The 21,361-nt window shown below is 41.6% G+C and overlaps 7 non-coding genes across 7 annotated transcripts; 4 read left to right on the top strand and 3 right to left on the bottom strand.

Moving 5' to 3' along the window:
* Window positions 1–808: 808 nt before the first annotated feature.
* On the bottom strand, window positions 809–881 carry trnat-ugu (transfer RNA threonine (anticodon UGU)). The gene has a single exon. It is a non-coding gene; the product is annotated as a tRNA-Thr (tRNA).
* A 1,838-nt stretch (window positions 882–2,719) lies between these two features.
* On the bottom strand, window positions 2,720–2,935 carry LOC116677335 (small nucleolar RNA U3). The gene has a single exon (XR_004328969.1). It is a non-coding gene; the product is annotated as a small nucleolar RNA U3 (small nucleolar RNA).
* Window positions 2,936–4,316: 1,381 nt separating this feature from the next.
* On the top strand, window positions 4,317–4,389 carry trnak-uuu (transfer RNA lysine (anticodon UUU)). The gene has a single exon. It is a non-coding gene; the product is annotated as a tRNA-Lys (tRNA).
* A 431-nt stretch (window positions 4,390–4,820) lies between these two features.
* Window positions 4,821–4,893, bottom strand: trnam-cau (transfer RNA methionine (anticodon CAU)). Its single transcript has one exon. It is a non-coding gene; the product is annotated as a tRNA-Met (tRNA).
* Window positions 4,894–7,491: 2,598 nt separating this feature from the next.
* trnan-guu (transfer RNA asparagine (anticodon GUU)) lies at window positions 7,492–7,565 on the top strand. The gene has a single exon. It is a non-coding gene; the product is annotated as a tRNA-Asn (tRNA).
* A 7,983-nt stretch (window positions 7,566–15,548) lies between these two features.
* Window positions 15,549–15,631, top strand: trnal-cag (transfer RNA leucine (anticodon CAG)). The gene has a single exon. It is a non-coding gene; the product is annotated as a tRNA-Leu (tRNA).
* A 1,477-nt stretch (window positions 15,632–17,108) lies between these two features.
* Window positions 17,109–17,191, top strand: trnal-cag (transfer RNA leucine (anticodon CAG)). The gene has a single exon. It is a non-coding gene; the product is annotated as a tRNA-Leu (tRNA).
* The last annotated feature ends 4,170 nt before the right edge of the window (window positions 17,192–21,361 follow it).

The following is a 21,361-nucleotide window of genomic DNA, read 5'->3' on the forward strand; positions in this document are numbered from 1 at the left end:
ACAAGACAGGCGCTTTAACCACTAAGCTACAGCACCTTCTACAGAGAACCCTGTCATGCAAGAATACAATGAGCTAATGAACAGGGTTGCTTCCATCCATCCATCTTCGTCCAGCTGTTTCAGCAGGGGACCCCTACGAACTCCGGCAAATGAAAACAGCTGGACGTGTCCTTGAGCGACGCCTCAGGACTCACTGTTCATAGGCAGGCCTACTGAGAACAACAGAAGTCCTATGCAAGGACCTTGAGAGATGAGAGACCCTTTCCCCAAAGCCCTGGTAAAAACCAACCTCCATGCCATAAGTCCACTCATCACAAAGGTCATTAACCACTCCCTCCGGTCAGGCCATGTTCCATCAACACTGAAAACAGCTGTTATCATGCCATTTTCTCATGGAAAGCCATGGAAAGCTTAAAACACAGTCCTAATTTAGTCCTCCTCAACCGTCAACATAGTGTTTGCTGTGTGGCGTGTCTGTTTTTATTCCTCCCATGTTAACAGTATTGACCAATACGGTAGGCATTCTAACCTCAGCTGACACGCTCACGTCATGCAGGCAGTGTGCAGGAGCCCTAAGCTTCCAAGGTAAGACTGAAATTCATAATAATAAAAACTTTATAATCTTCACACTAAATTTGCAACAACACCTCCAACAAAAGGCTTTGATTCACTTTACATGGACACATGTATTGTTAGGGTACAATACAACATCACATGTCACTTTAGTGCTCTAGAAAATCAGGCAATAACTTTGTTGCACATGTTAAGTATCAGGAACCATGTGGAAACACTTTATTAAGTGATAATCAGGCACTGCTGGGATTTGGACCCAGGATCTCCTGTTTACAAGACAGGCACTTTAACCGCTAAGCTACAGCGCCTCCTGCTGCGAAATCCGTCTTGCAAGAATACAATGAGCTAGTGAAAAGGGTTCCCTCCTTCCATCCATCTTTGTCCAGCAGCTCCAGCAGGGGACCTCAAACTTTCCTTTGCCGAGCCACATAAACCAGCTCCGACTGGGGGATCCTTTGGCGTTCCCAGGCCAGGTTGGAGATGTACTCTCTCCACCTAGTCCTGGGTCTTCCCCGAGGCCTCCTCCAAGCTGGACGTGCCTGGACCAGCTCTCTACGGAGGCCCCCAGGAGGCATCCTTACCAGAGGACCCAACCACCTCAGTTGTTTACACCAAGTACCTCCATAATGGCCACGCATCCGTGCTCATCCCCAGAGGTGCTGTGGCTTAGTTGGTTGAAGTGCCTGTCTAGTCAGCAGAAGTTCCTGGGTTCAAATCCCAGCAACACAGCACCTCTACAAGTAGCTGTCCTGTTAAGTCTTAATTTGTCTTTTACCTTGTATAAGCTAAACATACATTATACTGACTAGCAGTATTGGGAGTAACGGGTTAACTTGCCTAGGCTTGGCAGATCAATCCTATCCAGTCAGTCTGCAGAAGAGGTAGAAGTACCTGGCAGGTCTCTCCCTTCAGCAGTTTGAGAACGCCAGCCCACTCCTTCCCATTGGTGCTGATCATCCACATCTCACCCCCATAGAGCCAGTGAAGCTCGGTCCACCAGATGGAACACTCACCATTTGAACCAGACTGGGGGGGAACGTTTCAGAGCCCAGCACGGATCGTGGAGCAACAGCTACGGCCGCAACAGTACCTTTTGACGTCCACTGTTCCTTCCAACATGGAGCTCTTCCAGATTGTTGAGAATCTCTTGCAGCTGGATGTGCTGCCACACAAAAATGAGAAAGTGGTAACCAGGTCAAGACAAGACCAGGAGGCAGTAAGTCTGCTTGAAGAGAAGACTACGCGTGTGGAGGTGGACAGACAACTCTGCTATGCTGTAACAGTTTCCCTAACTCACCCGGCAAGGGAAAAGTACAACGCATATAAATTAAGGTAATGGGTGGATCTCTCTCTATTGGCTATAATTTAAACATATAAGTTCAGTTTTTTTTTTTTAAAGATTATTTTTTGGGCATTTTAGGCCTTTAATTGAGAGGACAGTTGAAGATATGAAAGGGGAGAGAGAGGGGGAGTGACATGCAGCAAAGGGACTCAGGCTGGATTCAAACCCGGATATCCAACGCCATCACCCAGACATGCCAATCACTGGAACGAGACAAAAAAAACTGTCCAGCGTCTCCTTCCTACAGTGCTTAACCAGCCTTTAGACACAAATACAAATAGGGCCAAAAAATCACTGAATCAATCAGGATTTCCACATCACCTTCAACGCCCCGTATCCACTCGTAGAGTAACCTGGCTTCAAGTATTTGCTGTATGTACTCAAACCTCGTTACAACATGCCATCCCGTCCACCGGGACTTCAGCGGACCGTTCCACCCCTTTAATACATGTCAATCAAGCTGAGCCTGTAAAGGCCACACAGTCTGATTAGTCAAGTGGAAACACCTGTGGGAGTGGAACATGGATGTGTAGAGATGGGCTTACAAACAATGCACCTTTTTGACATGTCAAAGTAGGAAAAGCAAAGGTAGAAATAAAAATGAATTATGGCTTAACTCAGTTTACGTTTTTACACCGGACATGAGGCATTACAAAGTCAAGAAAGTAGGTGTTAACCCTTTCAAGTAACCTTGTCCAGCATGGACTAAACATTTATTCAAGGCTGACTATAACTTCAGTTAAATAGAAAGCTTAGTATGTTTTATTACTTTCACACGTGTTAGTTTTCCACATATCTGCTACTACCACTCTGAACATATTCCCTTCTTCAATACTCCATAAAGAAGCAAAGAACAATCATCAATGACAGAGAGCATATGAAGTGAATCATTACTCTCTGTCAGCCTCACGCTCAGAAAGGAATATCACGACTCATCATCGTGGTCAGCGAGACCAAACACTTTAGAAACACATTCCTCAAGTCAGAAACTCTAGAAATGATCCCTGATAGTATAGTCTTGGTCAGACTGGGGGGGGGGGGGAACTGCATCTCATTCACTGCAGAGTGATTGTCACTCAGGGTTCAGAGGGACAGAAGCTAATCGTTACGTGCTCCAGATGACTCTGAGGTGAGAAAATCTATTTAGATCTTTAAGAAGACCGATATGTAGATTGAATTAGATTTTCAGTCACTGTTGTCTCAATACTTCAGTGTCAGCCTACTTATTCTCTCCAATAAATGCTCCAGTCCTTTCTTTGCATTAATTGGTCTCAGAATGTTGCGGGTTAACCACCACTGTTGATTATTGGGTACAAAAAGCACTCAAGATATGTATATATATCATTTTTTAAATGTTAAAAGTTAGTTTTTGGTAATTTTTAGTATTCGCTGGTTTATTAAGTCAATTCGGCGATGACGTCACACTGGGGAGCGAAGTCTCAGCCTGGCACTAGTACTACGGCGACTGACTGTGATGAGGAAGAGGAGGAAAAGCCAGCAGCCAAATAATTAACGAAATGGGCATATTTGTGTTAACCATGACATGTGGGACAACAATGGGACGGTTGGGTTTAGGAAGCAATAACGGCACTTGTTTTTCCCACAGCCCTCTTTTTTAGAACCCTGGGTAGCTCAGTCGGTAGACCATCAGACTTTTATTCTGAGGGTCCAGGGTTCAAGTCCCTGTTCAGGCGTGCAGTTGCACATTTTGCTTGATGCCATGATAAATTGTACACTTTGGCAATCCTTAACACTTTCAGACACTGTATCATTTAAGTAACATGCACAAGTCTTTAAAAAGAAATGTGACTGTTTTTCATGCAGGTTTGCATCATAACAATGCGGGTGCTATCTCTAAATGAACAATGGGCAACCTACATCCATCTTGATGGCACCCAAATCTCTGTGCTGATCTCCCTGCTTGGATGGCAAGTCATCTGGTGGATTTTTTCCGTCAAGAGGAAGCTGATCAAGAGGGAGAGTTGTTTTATTGTACCGGCTAGCAGTAAAGTTTATTTGTCTGGAGCCATAAAATTGCATTAGGTTATCAACGTTTTCAGCGAAAAAGAATACCACAGCTCAAGTCCCTGGTAAGGCAACAGCTTGATTCTGGGATATGTATGAAGTGCTCGCTATTGTCATCTGTCATGCAGGTTTGCTGGATGTTCACAGTCTGCTAGTCGCCATGATGAGTTGTGACTTTGAGCTTTTTAATTAACCTTTTTGGCCAATTTTCAACCAGTTTGTGCAATAACATTTGGTGTTGCATTGTGCAAATTATGGTCTACCCTCCTGCTGTCCAGAAGACGGTGATCATGGCAACAGCTCAATGGTCTTCATTTACTTGCACTTTAATCTGTAGTTCAGCAGATTGTTTTTTCCACAGTCACTTGCTTTTGAAGCCTGGGTAGCTCAGTTGGTAGAGCATCAGACTTTTAATCTGAGGGTCCAGGGTTCAAGTCCCTGTTCAGGTGTAGAGTTGCACATTCTGCTAGATGAGTTGTCCATTTGATATGCTTATATGGACATGGACAAATTCAGACACTATCATATCATGTGTGTTCCATGCGCAAGTCTTTAAAAAGAATTGTGACTGTTTTTCAAGCAGGTTTGTATCATAACAATGTTGTTGGTAAGTCTAAACGAACAATGGGCAACCTACATCCATCTTGCTAGCACCCAAATCTCTGTACTCATCTCCCTGCTTGGATAGTATGTCCAAGGACATACCATTTATGTTCTATAACCCTTTTCATTGGTTTGCTACCACTCTTAAATAATTCCTTTCATTGTATCAATCTCAGAAATAACCAAAGAATGACAAATTTCATTCATGTGCTTGTGTTCAACCACCTTTCACTGTATTTTTAGCAGCAGTAGTGTTTTTTAGTTTTTTTAAAACACCTGCCCCGTGTGAGGGTTGAACTCACAACCTTCAGATTATGAGACTGACGCGCTGCCTACTGCGCCAACGAGGCAACAAAAGACATTGCAATGGTTGGGAAAATCAACAAACAATTTGGTCGTCAATCTTAATAAAAACAATGTATGTGGAGACCTATGTTCTCACACAAAGGCTAAGATCAACACTAGATGCTTTGTCATGACCCCATGAAAAGGGGAGACAAAAGACTGTGTGCAAAGGTTGTATACATGTATGCCTGGTGTATGCATGGATGAGTGTGAGGTATGGTGTCAGTGATTTATGCTGGACAGTGTAAAACTAACAAAGGTGAGCGGGAGAGGTGCTGGACTGAGAGACCTCTAGGGCAATCACAGATGCACAACCAATAATAAAACACTACTGAGTGAATAAGTTCAGAAAATGAAGAACATTGTTCAGAAAGCTTAATGAAGCTTCATTTGACCATAACTAACATAAATAACATAATTAACCAGCTGAACCTGGTAAAAGGTATGAGGTACTCCTGCATAGCTAGCCAGTGATTTACCTCCTGTAGATGGTGGTCGGCATGCCAACGAGGCTTGGAAATTTGCAGATGGTGATTCAGAGGAGATGTAACAGTTTAAAGTTTAAAGTAACTTAATTTTCTAAATTGTCCACCTACAGTGCCAACGAGAGCTCTTCTCTAATATTACCGGGTACGCAATAGCTATTCAACTTTAGAAGGTATTGTTGATCTCAGAAACAACGATAGACAGCACCATCTTATCACAATGCCCATGTTTGTGTTTCTTCAAAGTTTGCAAAAACATTCATCTGAACTCGCAAATCAATTGATGAGATTTTGGAGGTCAAAGGTTCAATGTCAAGGTGACTCTGCCCTCAAGTCTGTCCATCTGATTCTTGTGAATGCAATATCTCTGAACGCCTAGAGGGAAGCACTTTAAATTTGGCATACATAACCACTAGGAGTTGCGGATGAACTGATTTCGATTTTGGAGGTCAAAGGTCAAGGTTACTGTTTCATTTCATTTCTCCTGACCTGGTGAGCTTTGGAGATGTAAATTTGTGGGTTCAAGTCCCATCTGGGGTGAATTTCAGCAGATTGGCACAATGGAAGCGTCCTGGGCCTCTGACCTAGAGGTTGATGGATTGAAACCATCCTCTGCTAACGCTGATTTCCATGGTAAGGTGAATCATGATATAAATGCTGGAAAAGTTGTTGACAGCCCATAAAAAGTGGCAAGTCATGTTCTGGCAGATTAAAAAATTGACATCCACTACCCTGTCAGGATCCTGTAGTAATGTGGTTGGACTGTTTAAAGGTTTTGATCATATCCATCGGTTGCATGGATGGGACATCAATACCCCGGTTCTATCACCTGATCGCTGTCTTGTCTTTGTCGCTCAACGACTATTTGGGCTCACACCTTAACACACCTGAAGCATCTCAGCCTAAAATCACGCTGCACCTCAAAGGACTCTCAAGCACTCCCAGCTGTGCTTTTGCAGAAGAGTGCCTTGTTTTCTTTTAGCTTGGGAAAAGGCTTTAGCTTATGACAAGGTAAACAGATTGCACCATTGTGCTACTCATTAGTGGGTCCACTTCAGTTATGTATTGAAGCACATCCTTAGAGCTAATGGCCCTCATTTATTAACCTAACGTACGACAGGCTTCACGTGAGATTCATGAAACGTTCGTATCACACCAATCAGAGCGTAAGAATGACCGTACATTGATAAATGCAGCGGCTAGAAACGATTGTAATTTAAATATCACGCCCCAATATATTCTCAGTTTTGAGGCCTCGCCTCTATTATTTATGACATGGCCAGACATAATCCGGCTAAGAAGCGGCACTTTTCAGAGGTGGGGATTTAAAGCCTGACATCCCAGGTGCTCTGGTGCAGCCAGATACCACCAGGCCCAGGGGAATATGCCGCCTAAGAAAAATGCAATCCTACCCGATGAGAAGAATAAACATTGTGAAAATAACGAAAATATGAATACATTAAACATATACGGGCATTGAACATATTGCTGCAGTCTCAGTCTTTGGATGGTATAGGTAGCGCCCCGTCAGACATGTCATGATATAGCAGGTTCTCATGATTGAGAACCTACTATATCATGACATGTTTAATTTACTATATAATAATTTTTGAGACAGGTCCTACTGAAGATCAGTTGGATCAGTCAGGATGGCCGAGCGGCCCAAGGCGCTGCGTTCAGGTCGCAGTCTCCACTGGAGGTGTGTGTTCAAATCCCACTTCTGACAACTAGTATTTTCATTTGGAACTAATGTCTAAGAGTTGATTTTGGGAATAAAGAACTTAGCAGTTCTTTGTATTTAAGAGGACATGAATGTGCATGAGAAACGCAATTCCAAGTGCAGTGTTTTGTGAGCGTCTTTATTGTCAACACATGTAAAGTTCCTTAGGGGCCCGTAGTGGATGAAATGGTAAAACATTTGGCCCTGGATGCATAGAATTCCTGCCATATTGAGCGACAAAGTTTGGGTGTCCTGAAAAAAGGGTCTTGAACTCTATCTCGCCGACCTCTTTTTTTTTACTGTTTCTTGTTATGTCACGGCAAGAAGTATTATGCTTTTGAGTCGTTTGTCCATCTCTACATCAGAATCAGAAATAAAAAAAACATCAGACATATGCAGTCTCTGTGGCGCAATAGGTCAGCGCAGTCGGCTGTTAACCGAAAGGATGGTGGTTCAAGTCCACCCAGGGACGTTTGTTGCTTAAATAATCTGGAGTGAGCCAGCTCTAGGGTTTATCATTCTGCAGGTGAATATAGAGCAGCCTGAAGATAACCCAAGTGGCCTTACCTTTATCTGAAGGTACAGTTCTGAAAACCATGTACTGTACATATTAATCTTTACGGTCATTGGTATGCAGGTCACTTGATGTAATACAAGCAAATACATAAGGCCAGATAGAGACAAAAAGTGAGAGAAAAGAAAAAGAGACTAGCTGTCTAAAGGATAACCAGTTGAGATTGTGTGTGTCTTTGAGAACTGTAAGTCATATAACTGATGTTGTCAGTTCATTTAAACTAATGAGGAAGAATTTGACAAATCAAAATCTAGACCAGGAACTTATTCTTTCAAACATCACACCTGAGTCTCTCAAGTCCTGACCATTCCCTGACCGGGAATTGATCCCTGGCCGCGGCGGTGAGAGCGCCGAATCCTAGCCACTAGACCATCAGGGAGTCACATCTTTCAAATTTATCTTTGTAGATGTGAGTTTTCTTTTCACTTGCTGAAATGACTCATATTGTTTTAGGCGAGGAATGGCGCCTGGCTAGAGCTTCAGAAGGCAGGACATGACAGATTACACATCTGTCACATAGTCAGTTTGTAGTCTTAAATACCAAGTCTCTTGCTGTTCCTTGACTAGTTGGCCACCCCTGCTTTGCATCGCTCCAGGTATGTAGAAAAAAAATCTGTTATGCACCTTTGCATTGCGCTAATATGTCAAAATTTGGGCCTGAATCCAACAATGACATTACTTGACACTCACATACATTGGTTTTCAGTTAAAAATGTTGGTTAGGGGTTTAGTAACTGCTTGAAAAAATGAAAAGAATTGTTATTGTGATGGAGGCAGATGAAATGTTTATGACCCATCAATGATGACAAAAGGATACATCCACTGTCGGGGTCTGCTTTAAAGGAAATGGTCCTCTTTAAAACGTTAAACTAATGAGGAAGAATTTGACAAATCAACCAAAAACTTGCTCTTTTAAATCTGTATCTGTCAAGTCCTGACCATTCCCTGACCGGGAATTGAACCCCGGCCGCGAGGGTGTCAAATCCTAGCCATTAGACCATCAGGGAGTTACATCTATCAAATTTAATTTAACATATTGTTGGTTATATTGTTTTAGGCAAGAAATGGCGCATGGTTAGAGATTTAGAAGGCAGTGGTGCAAAATGCAAAACTGCCTGTTTCGATTTAATTACATGGTAATAATACAAAAACAGAGGTGTAGTGATTACTTGGAAATGCTTCTGGTAGTTTCTGAAATAAAAACCATGAATCAGTGGTGGAAAATGCAAAACTACCTGTTTCTATTTTATTACGTAGTAAGACAGAGGTGTAGTGATTACCTGGAAATGCTTCTGGTAGTTACTGTCAAACAACCATGAATCAGTGATGGAAAATGCAAAACTACCTGTTTCTATTTTATTACGTAGTAATATTACAATGACAGAGGTGTAGTGATTACCTGGAAATGCTTCTGGTAGTTACTGTCAAACAACCATGAATCAGTGGTGGAAAATGCAAAACTGCCTGTTTCAATTTTATTACATGGTAATATTAGAATAACAGAGGTGCAGAGATTAGAGGTGCAGAGATTACCTGGAAATACTTACCATGAAATATGTCTTGTCCTTCACGTACGTAACGCTGTGCAATCTGACCAGCAGCTAAACACCTTCCACCATCAAGCACTGGCGACCGGGATCCTTGTAACACGTTTATTTGAGTAACAAAGGGTGAAACTGGGAGAAAACACAATGACCAGTTACTTAGATAGTAATGACTCACAGATATTAAACAAAGATAATTGTAAAAACAATATAACTACACAACAGGCTAGCAAAAATGTAAGATGAAATAAAGAAACACGTAATGTATTGTTATACAGTGTACGTAGTATAACCTATGTTGGGTATCTAAATAAACTAAGATATACTTACATGTGGCATTACCCAAAATAAAAGTGGCAAACTAGCTTACTGAAGTATTCCGTCAGTTAGGGCTGAACAATATTGTGTTTTAGCATTGACATCGCGATGTGCGCATGCGCAAAAGTCACATTGCAGGATGTTACGATGTTGACGTTAATACATTTTTGCTGCTTGATAGAAAAGTAACCTTTCACCGTTTCTCCTTTACATGATTATTACCATCCGACCATTCCCCTTTAAGACAGGTAGCCATGTGGGCAACGTGTGGATGTGACGTTAGTCCGACCGACAAACTAAACCCCCTGATTAATGCAACATAATCACAACGTCTCCCGGCCATTTCCCACCGCAGAAAGCTGCAACCAGTCAGGCTAAAGCTAATATAGTTAGCTTAAAGAAACAAGCAGAAAGCTGCTACCAGTCAGGCTAAAGCTAAAATAGTTAGCTTAAAGAAATGAGCAGAAAGGCGCTACCAGCCAGGCTAAAGCTAAAATAGTTAGCTTAAAGAAACAAGCAGAAAGCTGCTACCAGCCAGGCTAAAGCTTATATAGTTAGCTTAAAGAAACAAGCAGAAAGCTGCTACCAGCCGGTCTAAAGCTAATATAGTTAGCTTAAAGAAACAAGCAGAAAGCTGCTACCAGTCAGGCTAAAGCTAAAATAGTTAGCTTAAAGAAACAAGCAGAAAGGCTCTACCAGCCAGGCTCAAGCTAAAATAGTTAGCTTAAAGAAACAAGCAGAAAGGCGCTACCAGCCAGGCTAAAGCTAATACAACTAGCCCAAAGAAACAAGAGGCATGCAGGTCTGGTCAGTTTATCAAACTGACGAGCTGGCCTCGCTAGTCGACCACAACCTGAAATTTAGAGGAAGCAACATGCAGTCACTGTCATTCACGTTAACCTGGATTGATTATTATATGAATCCAATGGTGTCATGCTAGTCAACCAGCGTATTTCTACCTGATGTCCCTCTCTAAAATCACTTCAGAAGATTAATGTTAGTCACAGCGCTTACTTGCTTTGGTGTTTGTAAAGCAATAAAGTTCAACAAAGAATATGAAGGTAAATATGGTGCAAATGTGAGAGCGCGTAGATGTGATGTGAGCACTTAGAGAATATGATTTGAGAGCTTGTAGAAAAATAATTCTGTACTTGTACTTTATTTCATTTTTTTTTTCACTTCAGTCACTTTTCCACAGCGGCGAGTCTGCACCCTCGACTTTTGCAACACTTCTTGCGATACATTTGGTGCAAAACTAAGTTGTACCTGTGGACTTAGTCTGTGGAGCTCTGAGCCAACAGATGGGGGGGAGGGGCAGCAGGGTTTTTTATCCTCAGATGAGGGACAACTCTGTCCGGCTTATTTATGTAGCATGAAAGCTAGCATAAGCTTACTAGCATCTAGCCCGCTTCTAAATACTGTAAATACCTTTAATTATCTCAACACTTTTTAACAGTTAAACTGAACACTGGAGCTCCAGGTGCTGCAGACGCAGACGTCCGCCGTCAGTGGGGCTCGGCCAGCGGGGAAACATCGCTAGAAATCTCCGTTGCCGACCTCAACGGGATCTGATCTCCAGCGAGACATGGAAAGCTCCAGACCCGATAGCAGCGGCGCAACCCCCCGGGAGCCCACCGCCAGTGTTGGTGGAATAGCAAGCTAGCGTTAGCAAACTAACCACCAGCCTGCTTAAAAAATAAAAATGTAATTTAAAAGGCACGCATTATACCCATTGATGGCGGTCCTTCCGTGGCTGCAAGACCTGGAGCTCACCGCCAGTGTTTCAGTTTGACTGTTTAAAGTGTTAGGATAATTAAAATGTATTTATTTATAAGCGGTGTTAGTTTGCTAACGCTAGCTTGCTAATCCACCAACACTAGTGGTGAGCGGTCTGAAGCTATCCATGTCCGTCTGCAGCTGCAACCTGGAGCTCACCGCCAGTGTTTCAGTTTGACTGTTAAAAAGTGTTGAGATAATTAAAAAGTATTTGTTTGGAAGCAGGCTGGCTGCTAGTTAGCTAACGCTAGCTTCCATGCTACATAAATAAGCCGGACAGAGTTTTCCCTCACAGAAAAAAACACAGGTAAAATTAAAAAACACTGCATAAGCTTTGCTACTGTGTGTTTATTTAAATATAGGTACACCTACATGTAGGGTGACGAGATTGCAATATAAGCCTGTATATAAATATTAGGATTATCCATATGTCAAGGGTGTATATTAGGCGGTGCAGTACAGCCTGATCCAGCAGAGGAGAGTTCTAGCCCGACCAGGCTCCTCTCTTTACATTGTAAGCCTCACTGGGTGTCCAAACTAAAATGATAAGAGGCAACTTGGTAGACTCCTTACTGATGTTTATAGCTGTACTCACAATGCCCTTTTTTTTAAAAACACCAGCCAATCACAAGTCTTACATGTGAATAATCAATGTGTGAGTAATAAGGGAGCTCAAATAAAAGATAGTTGCAAGGTCTACCAAATGTTTAACTTTACTACCCGTAAGCTGTTGGAACCTTGGTTGCCACAGGGTCCCAAATCTCCCCTCAAAATGTCAATCACAGACACTGAAGCGTGCTGGGCCCATAACCCAGAGGTTGAGGGATTGAAACCATCCTCTTCTAATTCCTGTGCTTTGTATCAGTATCAAGTCTATTTCCAGTCTGTTGATGTTTAACAAAGCATCTGATGTTGCAAGTGTCTGAAGTGAAATGTCTCCACCTGCTGAAGAGTAAATTTAATGGCATGTTGAGATTATTTCATCCATAAAAAAAGAAACTACAGTGCTCATACCTTTTATTCCCGCTGTAACACCCATAAAAACTGGAGTGTAATACAGTAAATATACTACACTACAGGTAATAAATACTGTAAATAGAAACTGTAAAACATGTACGTTTAAAGTGCTTTCTACCAGTCAGATTATCACAGGAGGTAATATCTTCTGCAGCTCTTTTAAAGACTCTACCATAATACCTGCTGAGATGCCAGGTCCTCATACATGTAAAGCATGAGCTCTACCACTGAGCTACATCCCCTGAAGATTTTGAAATTCTTTTGACTTTTTTCTGAGATAGACTTACACTTATCTTTATTAATCCTTTGGGATGACTCCCGCAAGGAAATTGAAATATGCGGTGGCTTGAAATCAAACCTGGGCAAAATGCTTGCACTGCTACGATATAAATCATAGTTGAAAAGTAACAAACCCGTTGCCTTCTGCTGGACAATACAACGTTCACTGCAAATCTTGTAAGACAGATTGATAAGAAATACATTGGTGGAGACTGGTTGCTTCCAGTACCTATGAGATAAGACAGTATTGTTTATGAAGGCACATCTGCGATTTGGTATACTCTGATGTGTCATTGGTTTGGTACCACTCTTAAAAACAGCGCCCGTTGTCGGCAGGATTCGAACCTGCGCGGGGAGACCCCAATGGATTCTAGTCCATCGCCTTAACCACTCGGCCACAACAACATGATGTGCCCTGCTAGGACTGTTTGCAGAAATGTTCATGTAGCACCTCAACACACCATATATGCCTAAGCTGCACTTGCAAAATAGCAGGGTGTTCATATACTTATTTCGTCACTGTAAGATTCCTATACATTGTGTATGGTAGCCTTTACAATGTTATTTATTTATTTTATTACCACACACACAGCCTTAGCAGAGCTAACCCCCCCCCCCATCTTTATCCTGATGCTTGATTGTAATAGCATCAACAGAGAGAAGTTGTCTCCGTTGGTGTTTTAACAGACACACCTGGGCCAAATTGAAAACCAGATTCAGCTTTAAATCTTTTTAAATCCTAATCTAGTCCTCATTAAGTTTCAAATAATTTCACAGGAGTTAGTTATTATTTTTGATCATCAATACCAAATTGAATCTAATTGGATGGGAACATACACAGACTTCTCACAAAATCCCACTTGAATTCATGTCTTGCTACTCGGTCAGAATCTTATTAACCTGGAGTCCCAGTCTCTGTCACAAGAATAAGCTATATGTTTATATATGTTTTAGACCTATTGGCAGACAGACATTTAAAATGTAGGCAATGGCAAATAAAGAATAAAGAATAAAGAGCCTTTTGCTGTCTGCGCTCAGCTTCAAACAACAATGTTAAAAACAACAGACAAAGCCAGAAATCTTGGTGTAGTCATGGACTCAGACCTGAACTTTACCAGCCACATTAAGACAATAACAAAGTCAGCCTACTATCACCTTAAGAATATATCAAGGGTTAAAGGACTTATGTGTCAACAGGATTTGGAAAAACTTGTCCATGCCTTTATCTTCAGTAGACTTGACTACTGTAACGGGGTCTTTACAGGTCTCCCTAAAAAATCAATCAGACAGCTACAGCTGATTCAGAACGCTGCTGCTCAGGTCCTCACTAAGACCAAGAGACTGGATCACATCACTCCAGTTCTGAAGTCTTTACACTGGCTTCCTGTGTCTCAAAGAATTGATTTCAAAGTACTCTTGCTAGTTTATAAATCACTTAACGGTTTAGGTCCAAATATATTTCTGATCTGCTACTACACTATGACCCCCCCACCTCTCAGGTCATCTGGGACAGGTCTACTTTCTGTCCCCAGAGTCAGAACTAAACAGGGTAAAGCAGCTTTCAGTTTCTATGCTCCTCATATCTGGAATAAACTCCCAGAAACCTGCAGATCCGCTGCTACTCTCAGTTCTTTTAAATCAAGGCTGAAGACCTTCCTTTTTGATGCTGCCTTTCTTTAAATGACTGCTCATTTCTTTAAATTTCTTATGCTGCACTGTAACTTTTATTCTTGTGTTTTATGTGTCTATTTTTTTTAACTGTCTATTCATGTGTTTTACCGGTTTTTAATGCTTATGATTTTTAACTGTTTTTACTAGTGTTTTATCTGTTTAACTGATTTTGTGTAAAGCACTTTGAATTGCCCTGTTGCTGAAATGTGCTATACAAATAAAGCTGCCTTGCCTTTTCTCAATGTCCACTGAAGTTTCTCAGCGTGCTCTCTAGTAACATCAGCAAGGCTACTTTTACTTTCATACTTTAAGTAAATTTCCAAGCCTGTACTTTGTTACTTGTATTTGAGTAAAGAAGTTAAATCAGTACTTCTACCCTTACCAGAGTATTTGTTAACACAATTAAGTCTACTTCTACTTGAGTACGGGAAGTGAGTACTTTGAACACGTAACTTCATCCGTCTTTGCTGTTGCATTGCGTTAACAAATAACTACGTTTGTGTAAAGTAATCGACAGGCTTTATGCCCAGTGTTGAGTAGGGAGGGAAATGTAATGCATACCCCTACGTTTTTTCTTCTTCTAATATTTATCATGAAACGAGGAAGCGGTATAGAGCCCTAGTAAACAAAAGTGAGAAAAACAGCAGTGAGAGAAACAATCAAGGGACTGGAGAGCAGGAAGGGAGAGCCAGAGGAGTTCTGGGAGTTTGGAGAGAGGGCGTGTGATGAAAGTGAGGGCTCTGACACAGAGAGGGATATTCCAGAGGGTGAGGAAGATGAAGAAGAGGGTGAGGAGAATGAAGAAGAGAGTGAGGAGAAGAAAACATAAAATGGGACAGAGAGAGGAACAGCCAGAGGGACAGCAAGTGGATCCATGTGGATCAAGTACTGCACCATCAGGTTTGTGATGAAGAAGGTTCTTACTATTTTCAAAGCAGTTCAATTACAATTTCATTGTAGGTCTGCTGTGTGTCCTTAAAATGGGGCTTTCTGCTGTAAAATTCTTTTTTTGTTTGAATATGGCTCTGTTTCTTTTTTTTCTTGGCCTACATTTTGAAATGCATGCAGGTACACATGCATACAGTGGTACTATAACAGATTGCCACCCTGGTGACTTTCTTCCATGTCTCCATGTCTTCATATTTTGGGCTGACAGTTGAGAAACCTTCCCTTGTTAACTATGACATGGATGACTGAGAACCTACTGTATCGTGACATGTTTAATTTACTATATTATAATTTTTGAGACAGGTCCTACAAAGTATTTGTTGGATCAGTCAGGATGGCCGAGCGGTCCAAGGCGCTGCGTTCAGGTCGCAGTCTCCACTGGAGGCGTGGGTTCAAATCCCACTTCTGACATCTACTGTTTTTCTGAGACATGATATTGGGAATAAAGCAGTTCTATGTATTTAAGAGGACATGAATGTGCGCAAGAAACTCAATGGCCACTACAGGGTTTTGTGGGCATCTTTATTGTCAACAGATGTAAAGTTACCATGTGTTTGTACACAGTAGACATATCTACTGCTGTCTTCACTGTCTGTGGCAAGTCCTTTAAAACCTGTTCTTGACTTGCTTTTTCCCACATCCTCTGAACGCTTAGCTAACTAACTGACTTAAGTTGGCCAATAATTGTTGTGATTGTTGTGTGCCTTTAATACCACACATGTGGATATTATGAAAGAAACTGCCTAGCAAACCCTTGCAACACTTTTAAAGGTTCAATGGTGTAATGGGTAGCACTCTGCACTGTGAATCCAGCAGTCTAAGTTCAAGTCTCAGTGGAACCTGTTTCTAAGTCACAGTATAGGTGAAAAAGATCAACCTTTCAACTTTTTCACATCTAGTTTAAAGTAAGCTAACAGGGTTATTCTCCTTGGTCATTTAGACTGTAAACAGTACGTTGGTGGGGTCATGTTGAGGAGTCACCTGGTTGTTAATGTAATTGGAAGGAGCTCCAATTTGACAGTATTGACTGGAAGTGATAGGCTTTGAGAAACATGGGGGATACACACTTTGCATTCAGTCTCGTAATCACCATAAAAATTAGGTATCACTGAAATTTGAACTTGTGTTGCTGCAGTCAGAGTATACAGTGCTCATCCTGAATGGGCCAGTATAGTGCATCAGAATTGCTTGTTGATGGTCTATTAGCTTTGGAACCCCCTTTCCCCACAGCTTTCAATTGTCAGATATGGGTGGGGAGTGGGCACTGTGTCCAACCCTTTCTGTGTAAAAACAACAACAAAAGAAGTCTCTTGTATAAGGAACAAAAATCTGCAGAGAACATTTTACCAAGTCCAGTTGCCCTTGGCCTAGTTTGAACTTTTGGGGTAATAGCATGGATCAGGAACAAAAGGGACACATCTGGACTCAATGTGGGCATTGTACGGCAATATTTGACACATTTAGACCATAAAGACAGTTATCAGTTTATTTCCCATCTGGAAGGTATATCTGTGGACTCAGTTGGACATTTTGAAGATAATTGCACAATGTTGACCCAATTGTCAGTCTATTTTCCATCTGGCAGGGACATTTCTGGATTCAGGTGGACATTGTTGACAGAAACATTGGTAGATCTTGATTCCCACCATAGGATTTGGCCTGTATTGCACATTGTCTTCACATCCCGTGCAATGTATTGCCATTGTCAAACACATTGCCACCCTGGTGACTTTCTTCCATGTCTCCATGAACGCCCAATATTTGGGCTGACAGTTGAGAAACCTTCCTTGTTAACTATGACATGGATGACTGAGAAACTATATCATGACATGGTTAATTTACTAAATCATAATCTTTTAAACAGGTCTTATTGGAAATTTGTCGATCAGTCAGGATGGCCGAGCGGTCTAAGGCGCTGCGTTCAGGTCGCAGTCTCCTCTGGAGGCGTGGGTTCAAATCCCACTTCTGACAACGATTGTTTTCATTTGGAACTAATGTCCGAGAGTTGATATTGGGAATAAAGAACTTAGCAGTTCTTTGTATTTAAAACCTGTATACAGCCCAACCACTTACCAATCACATCACTGGAAAGACAGCATGACTTGAGGGTAGTGGATGTCGATTTGTCAAAATAAACTGCCAGAACATGATTTTCCTCAAGAACATTACTTTTCACGGTGCTGTCAACAATTACAGCAGTTACATTATGATTTTTCTCACCATGGAAATCAGGTTGAGGGCCATAATTTCTTGTTGCATCACCCTTTCTGATTGTCTACCATTGTGTCACCAGCAAAGGAGATTAGCAGAGGATGGTTTTGATCCATCGACCTCTGGGATAGGGCCCAGCACGCTTCCGCTGAGCCACTCTGCCACTCTGAAAATCACCCAAGACAGTACTTGAACCTACACTCCCTGGCTTAGGAGCCAGTACCTTATCCATTAGGCCACTGGTTTAAACATACCTTGGACATTTGACTTCCAAAATCGAATCAGTTCATCCGCGACTCCTAGTGGTTATGTATACCAAAAAAAAGTGATTCCCTCTAGAGGTTCAGAGATCTTGCATTCACAAGAATCGGATGCACAGACATGAAGACGCAGTCACCTTGACATTGAACCTTTGACCCCCAAAATCTCATCATTGATTTATGAGTTCTTGTGAATGTTTTTGCAAAATTTGGTCCTGTGTCATCACATTCACAAGAATAGGAAGTGCTTTCATACATGTTGGTGCTCTTCGATAGCTCAGTTGGTAGAGCGGAGGCCTGTAGTGGCATAAAGTTGAAATCCTTTGGTCACTGGTTCAAATCCGGCTCGAAGGAACCCTCTTTTCCCTTCATGGATAAATAAAGTATTTCTGATTCTGATGTAGAGATGGACAGACGACCCACAAGCATAATAACTTCTTGCCGAGACATAACAAGAAAAAAAAAGAAGATGTTTGGGAGACAGAGTTAAGCCCTGACAGAATAGAGAACTTCAGACAAAAGTTGTGAAATAGTGCCAAGTGTGACCAGAAGAATTGAAAAAAAAAATACCTTCTCTTTTCTCCAAAGTTTTACAAAACAAAAGATAACTTTCACCGAATCCCTCAGTTAAATCACAGTCAATATTTGTCTCACAAACCGTCTCAATGTCCAATTTAAATAATTTATCCAACAGAATTGAAACTTTAACTTACCCCCTGTTTGAAATTGCTTCCTTGTCGTTTGGATTTCAGAGTGGAATCAGGGGAGCTTTTCTGACCCTCTCTCTCTCACAGATGTTTGGCGAAGTTTAGAGGCAGGTGATCATCAGATCCCTGGATGCATGCCCTCATCAGTCACCGGTGGAGTCCCTTTCTGATTCCTCCTTGAATCCTGTTTGTGACGCCAAACTGTAGTAGAAGTTTCTTGTTACAGCAAGGGAGGAATTTGGCTGGAATAAAACTCTGTATATAGAATAAAGACTGAAGGCTGCAAACTGAATCAAAGTTTAGTCTCCGGTGAAAGTTTAATTGTTTTCTGTAGAGAAAATCAAGAAATGCTTAGGCATTCATTATCTCCCTTCGATAGCTCAGTTGTAGAGCGGAGGACTGTAGAGGCATAAAATTGAAATCCTTAGGTCGCGGGTTCAAATCCGGCTCGAAGGAGCATTTTTTTCCAGATTTTATGTTTGCGGATCAATAAAGAATTTCTGATTCGGATGTAGAGATGGACGGATGACCCAAAAGCATATTGCTTCTTGCCAAGACATAACAAGAATAAAAAAGAGGTGGGGGAGATAGAGTTAAGCCCTGACAGAATAGAGAACTACAGACAAAAGATGTGAAATAGTGCAACCAGAGAGAGTAAGTGTGACCAGAAGAATTGGAAAAAAACTAGAACTATAAAAGACAACCATTCTTCAAGAAATCTTTATTGTTTGACATGGGCCCTCATTTATGAAATGTGCTAAACAGGTGTAGGACGGGCGTACGCCGATTCCCACCCAAAGTTCGGCTTTATCAATTGAACGTGAGCGTAGGCTGCAAAAATTCTCACGTCTGGTCTGACTTGTGTACTTAAGTTTACGCAGACACCGTCATCACATTTAAGAGTAAACATAATACAATATAAAACTAGAGGAAGGCGGTGCAGTACAGCTCAATCCAGCAGGGGAGAGTTCTAGCCCAACCAGGCTCCTCTCTTTACCCTGTCTTTCTTATTACACTGTGATAGTTTTTAGACTGCCGGGGACTTCCTTTGACACACTGAGCTCCTCTCTCCTTTATCTTTCCATTTGTGTGCATCCATGTCCAGAATTGCTTCAGTCTGGTTACCACGTTTGCAGAGAGCGTTGTATTGTCCAGCAGAAAGGCAACGGTGTGTTACTTTTCGACTGTGATTTATACCATAGCAGTGCAATCATTTTTCCCAGGTTTGATTTCCAGCCATCGCAGTTGCATTTACAGGTTTTGAAGCCATTTACAACATTAACATTACATGTTTTACCCAGATTTCTTCTTTATTCATGATATTTTTCCTTGCGGGAGTCATCCAAAAGGATTAATAAGATAAGTCTATGTCTATCTCGAAAAAGTAATACAAATCTGACATCTTCGGAGATGTAGCTCAGTGGTAGAGCTCATGCTTTACTGTATGAGGACCTTCCATTCTCCAGCAGGTATTATGGTAGAGTCTTTAAAAGAGCTGCAAAAGATATTACCTCCTGTGGTAATGTGACTGGTTGGATTATAGAACGTAGGGTAGACCAGATAGCAATTGGCAGAGGATGGTTTCGATCCATCGACCTCTGGGTTATGGGCCCAGCACGCTTCCGCTGCGCCCACTGGCTCTGCTTTACATGTCCTGGGACTGGAATATTCAATTCACATTTTGAAGGAAGGACCAAGGTTCCAACAGTTTACGGGTTGTAAAGTTAAACATTTGGTAGACCTTGCACAACTTTTATGTGAGCTTCCTGATTAATCACACAATGATTATTCACATGTAACACTTGTGATTGCTGGTGTTTTTAAGGGCATTGTGATTACAGATATAAACATCGGTAAGGAGTGTACCAAGTTGCCTCTATCATTTTAGTTTGGACCCCCAGTGAGGCTTACCACGATGGTTTGGACTGGTAATTTCTTGTTGCATCACCTTTCTGATTGTCAGATGGGAAATAGACTGACAATTGGGTCATATTGTGCAATTATCTTCAATGTGTCCAACTGTGTCCCACATTACACCTGCCAGATGGGAATAAACTGATAACTGTCTTCATGGTCTAAATGTGTCAAATATTGTCGTACAATGTCCACATTGAGTCCAGATGTGTTGGTTCTGATCCATGCTAACCCCAAAGATCAGAACTATGCCAAGGGCACTGGATTTGGTAAAAGGTTCTCCGCAGAGGTTTTGTCTTTAATCCAAGAGACTCTTTAGTGTTTTTTTTACACAGAAAAGGTTGGACCAGTGCCCACTCCCCCCTCCATATCTGACAATTGAAACTGTGGGGAAAGGGGGTTCCAAAGCTAATAGACCATTCAACAAGCATTCTGATGCACTATACTGGTCCATTCGGATGAGCACTGTATACTCTGACTGCAGCAACACAAGTTCAAATTTCAGTGATCCCTAATTTTTATAGTGATTACGAGACTGAATGCAAAGTGTGTATCCCCCATGTAACTCAAAGCCCATCACTTCCAGTCAATACTGTCAAATTTGAGCTCCTTTAATTACATTACCAACCAGGTGACTCCTCAACATGCCCCCACTACCGACTGTTTTCAGTCTAAATGGCCAAGGACATTAAACCTGTAAGCTCACTTTAAACTAGATTTGGAAGTTGAAAGGTTGATCTTTTTCACCTGTGCTGTGGCTTAAAAACTAGGGTCCAACTGAGATTTGAACTCAGATCGCTGGATTCAGAGTCCAGAGTGCTAACCTTACACCATGGAACCTTTAAACTTGCTAGAAAGGTTTTCTATGCAGTTTATTTTCATAATATCCCCATGTGTGACATTAAAGGCACACAAAAATAACAACAAAGATGAAAAAGCAACAATTACTGGCCAACTTAAGTCTATTTCCAGTCTGTTGATGTCTAACAAAGTGTCTCTGCTGCAGTGTCTGACGTGAATGTCTCCACCTGCTGTAAGAGTAAACCTAA

Source organism: Etheostoma spectabile, unplaced genomic scaffold (genome assembly GCF_008692095.1).
Source record: "Etheostoma spectabile isolate EspeVRDwgs_2016 unplaced genomic scaffold, UIUC_Espe_1.0 scaffold00004903, whole genome shotgun sequence".
Taxonomy (NCBI): domain Eukaryota; kingdom Metazoa; phylum Chordata; class Actinopteri; order Perciformes; family Percidae; genus Etheostoma; species Etheostoma spectabile.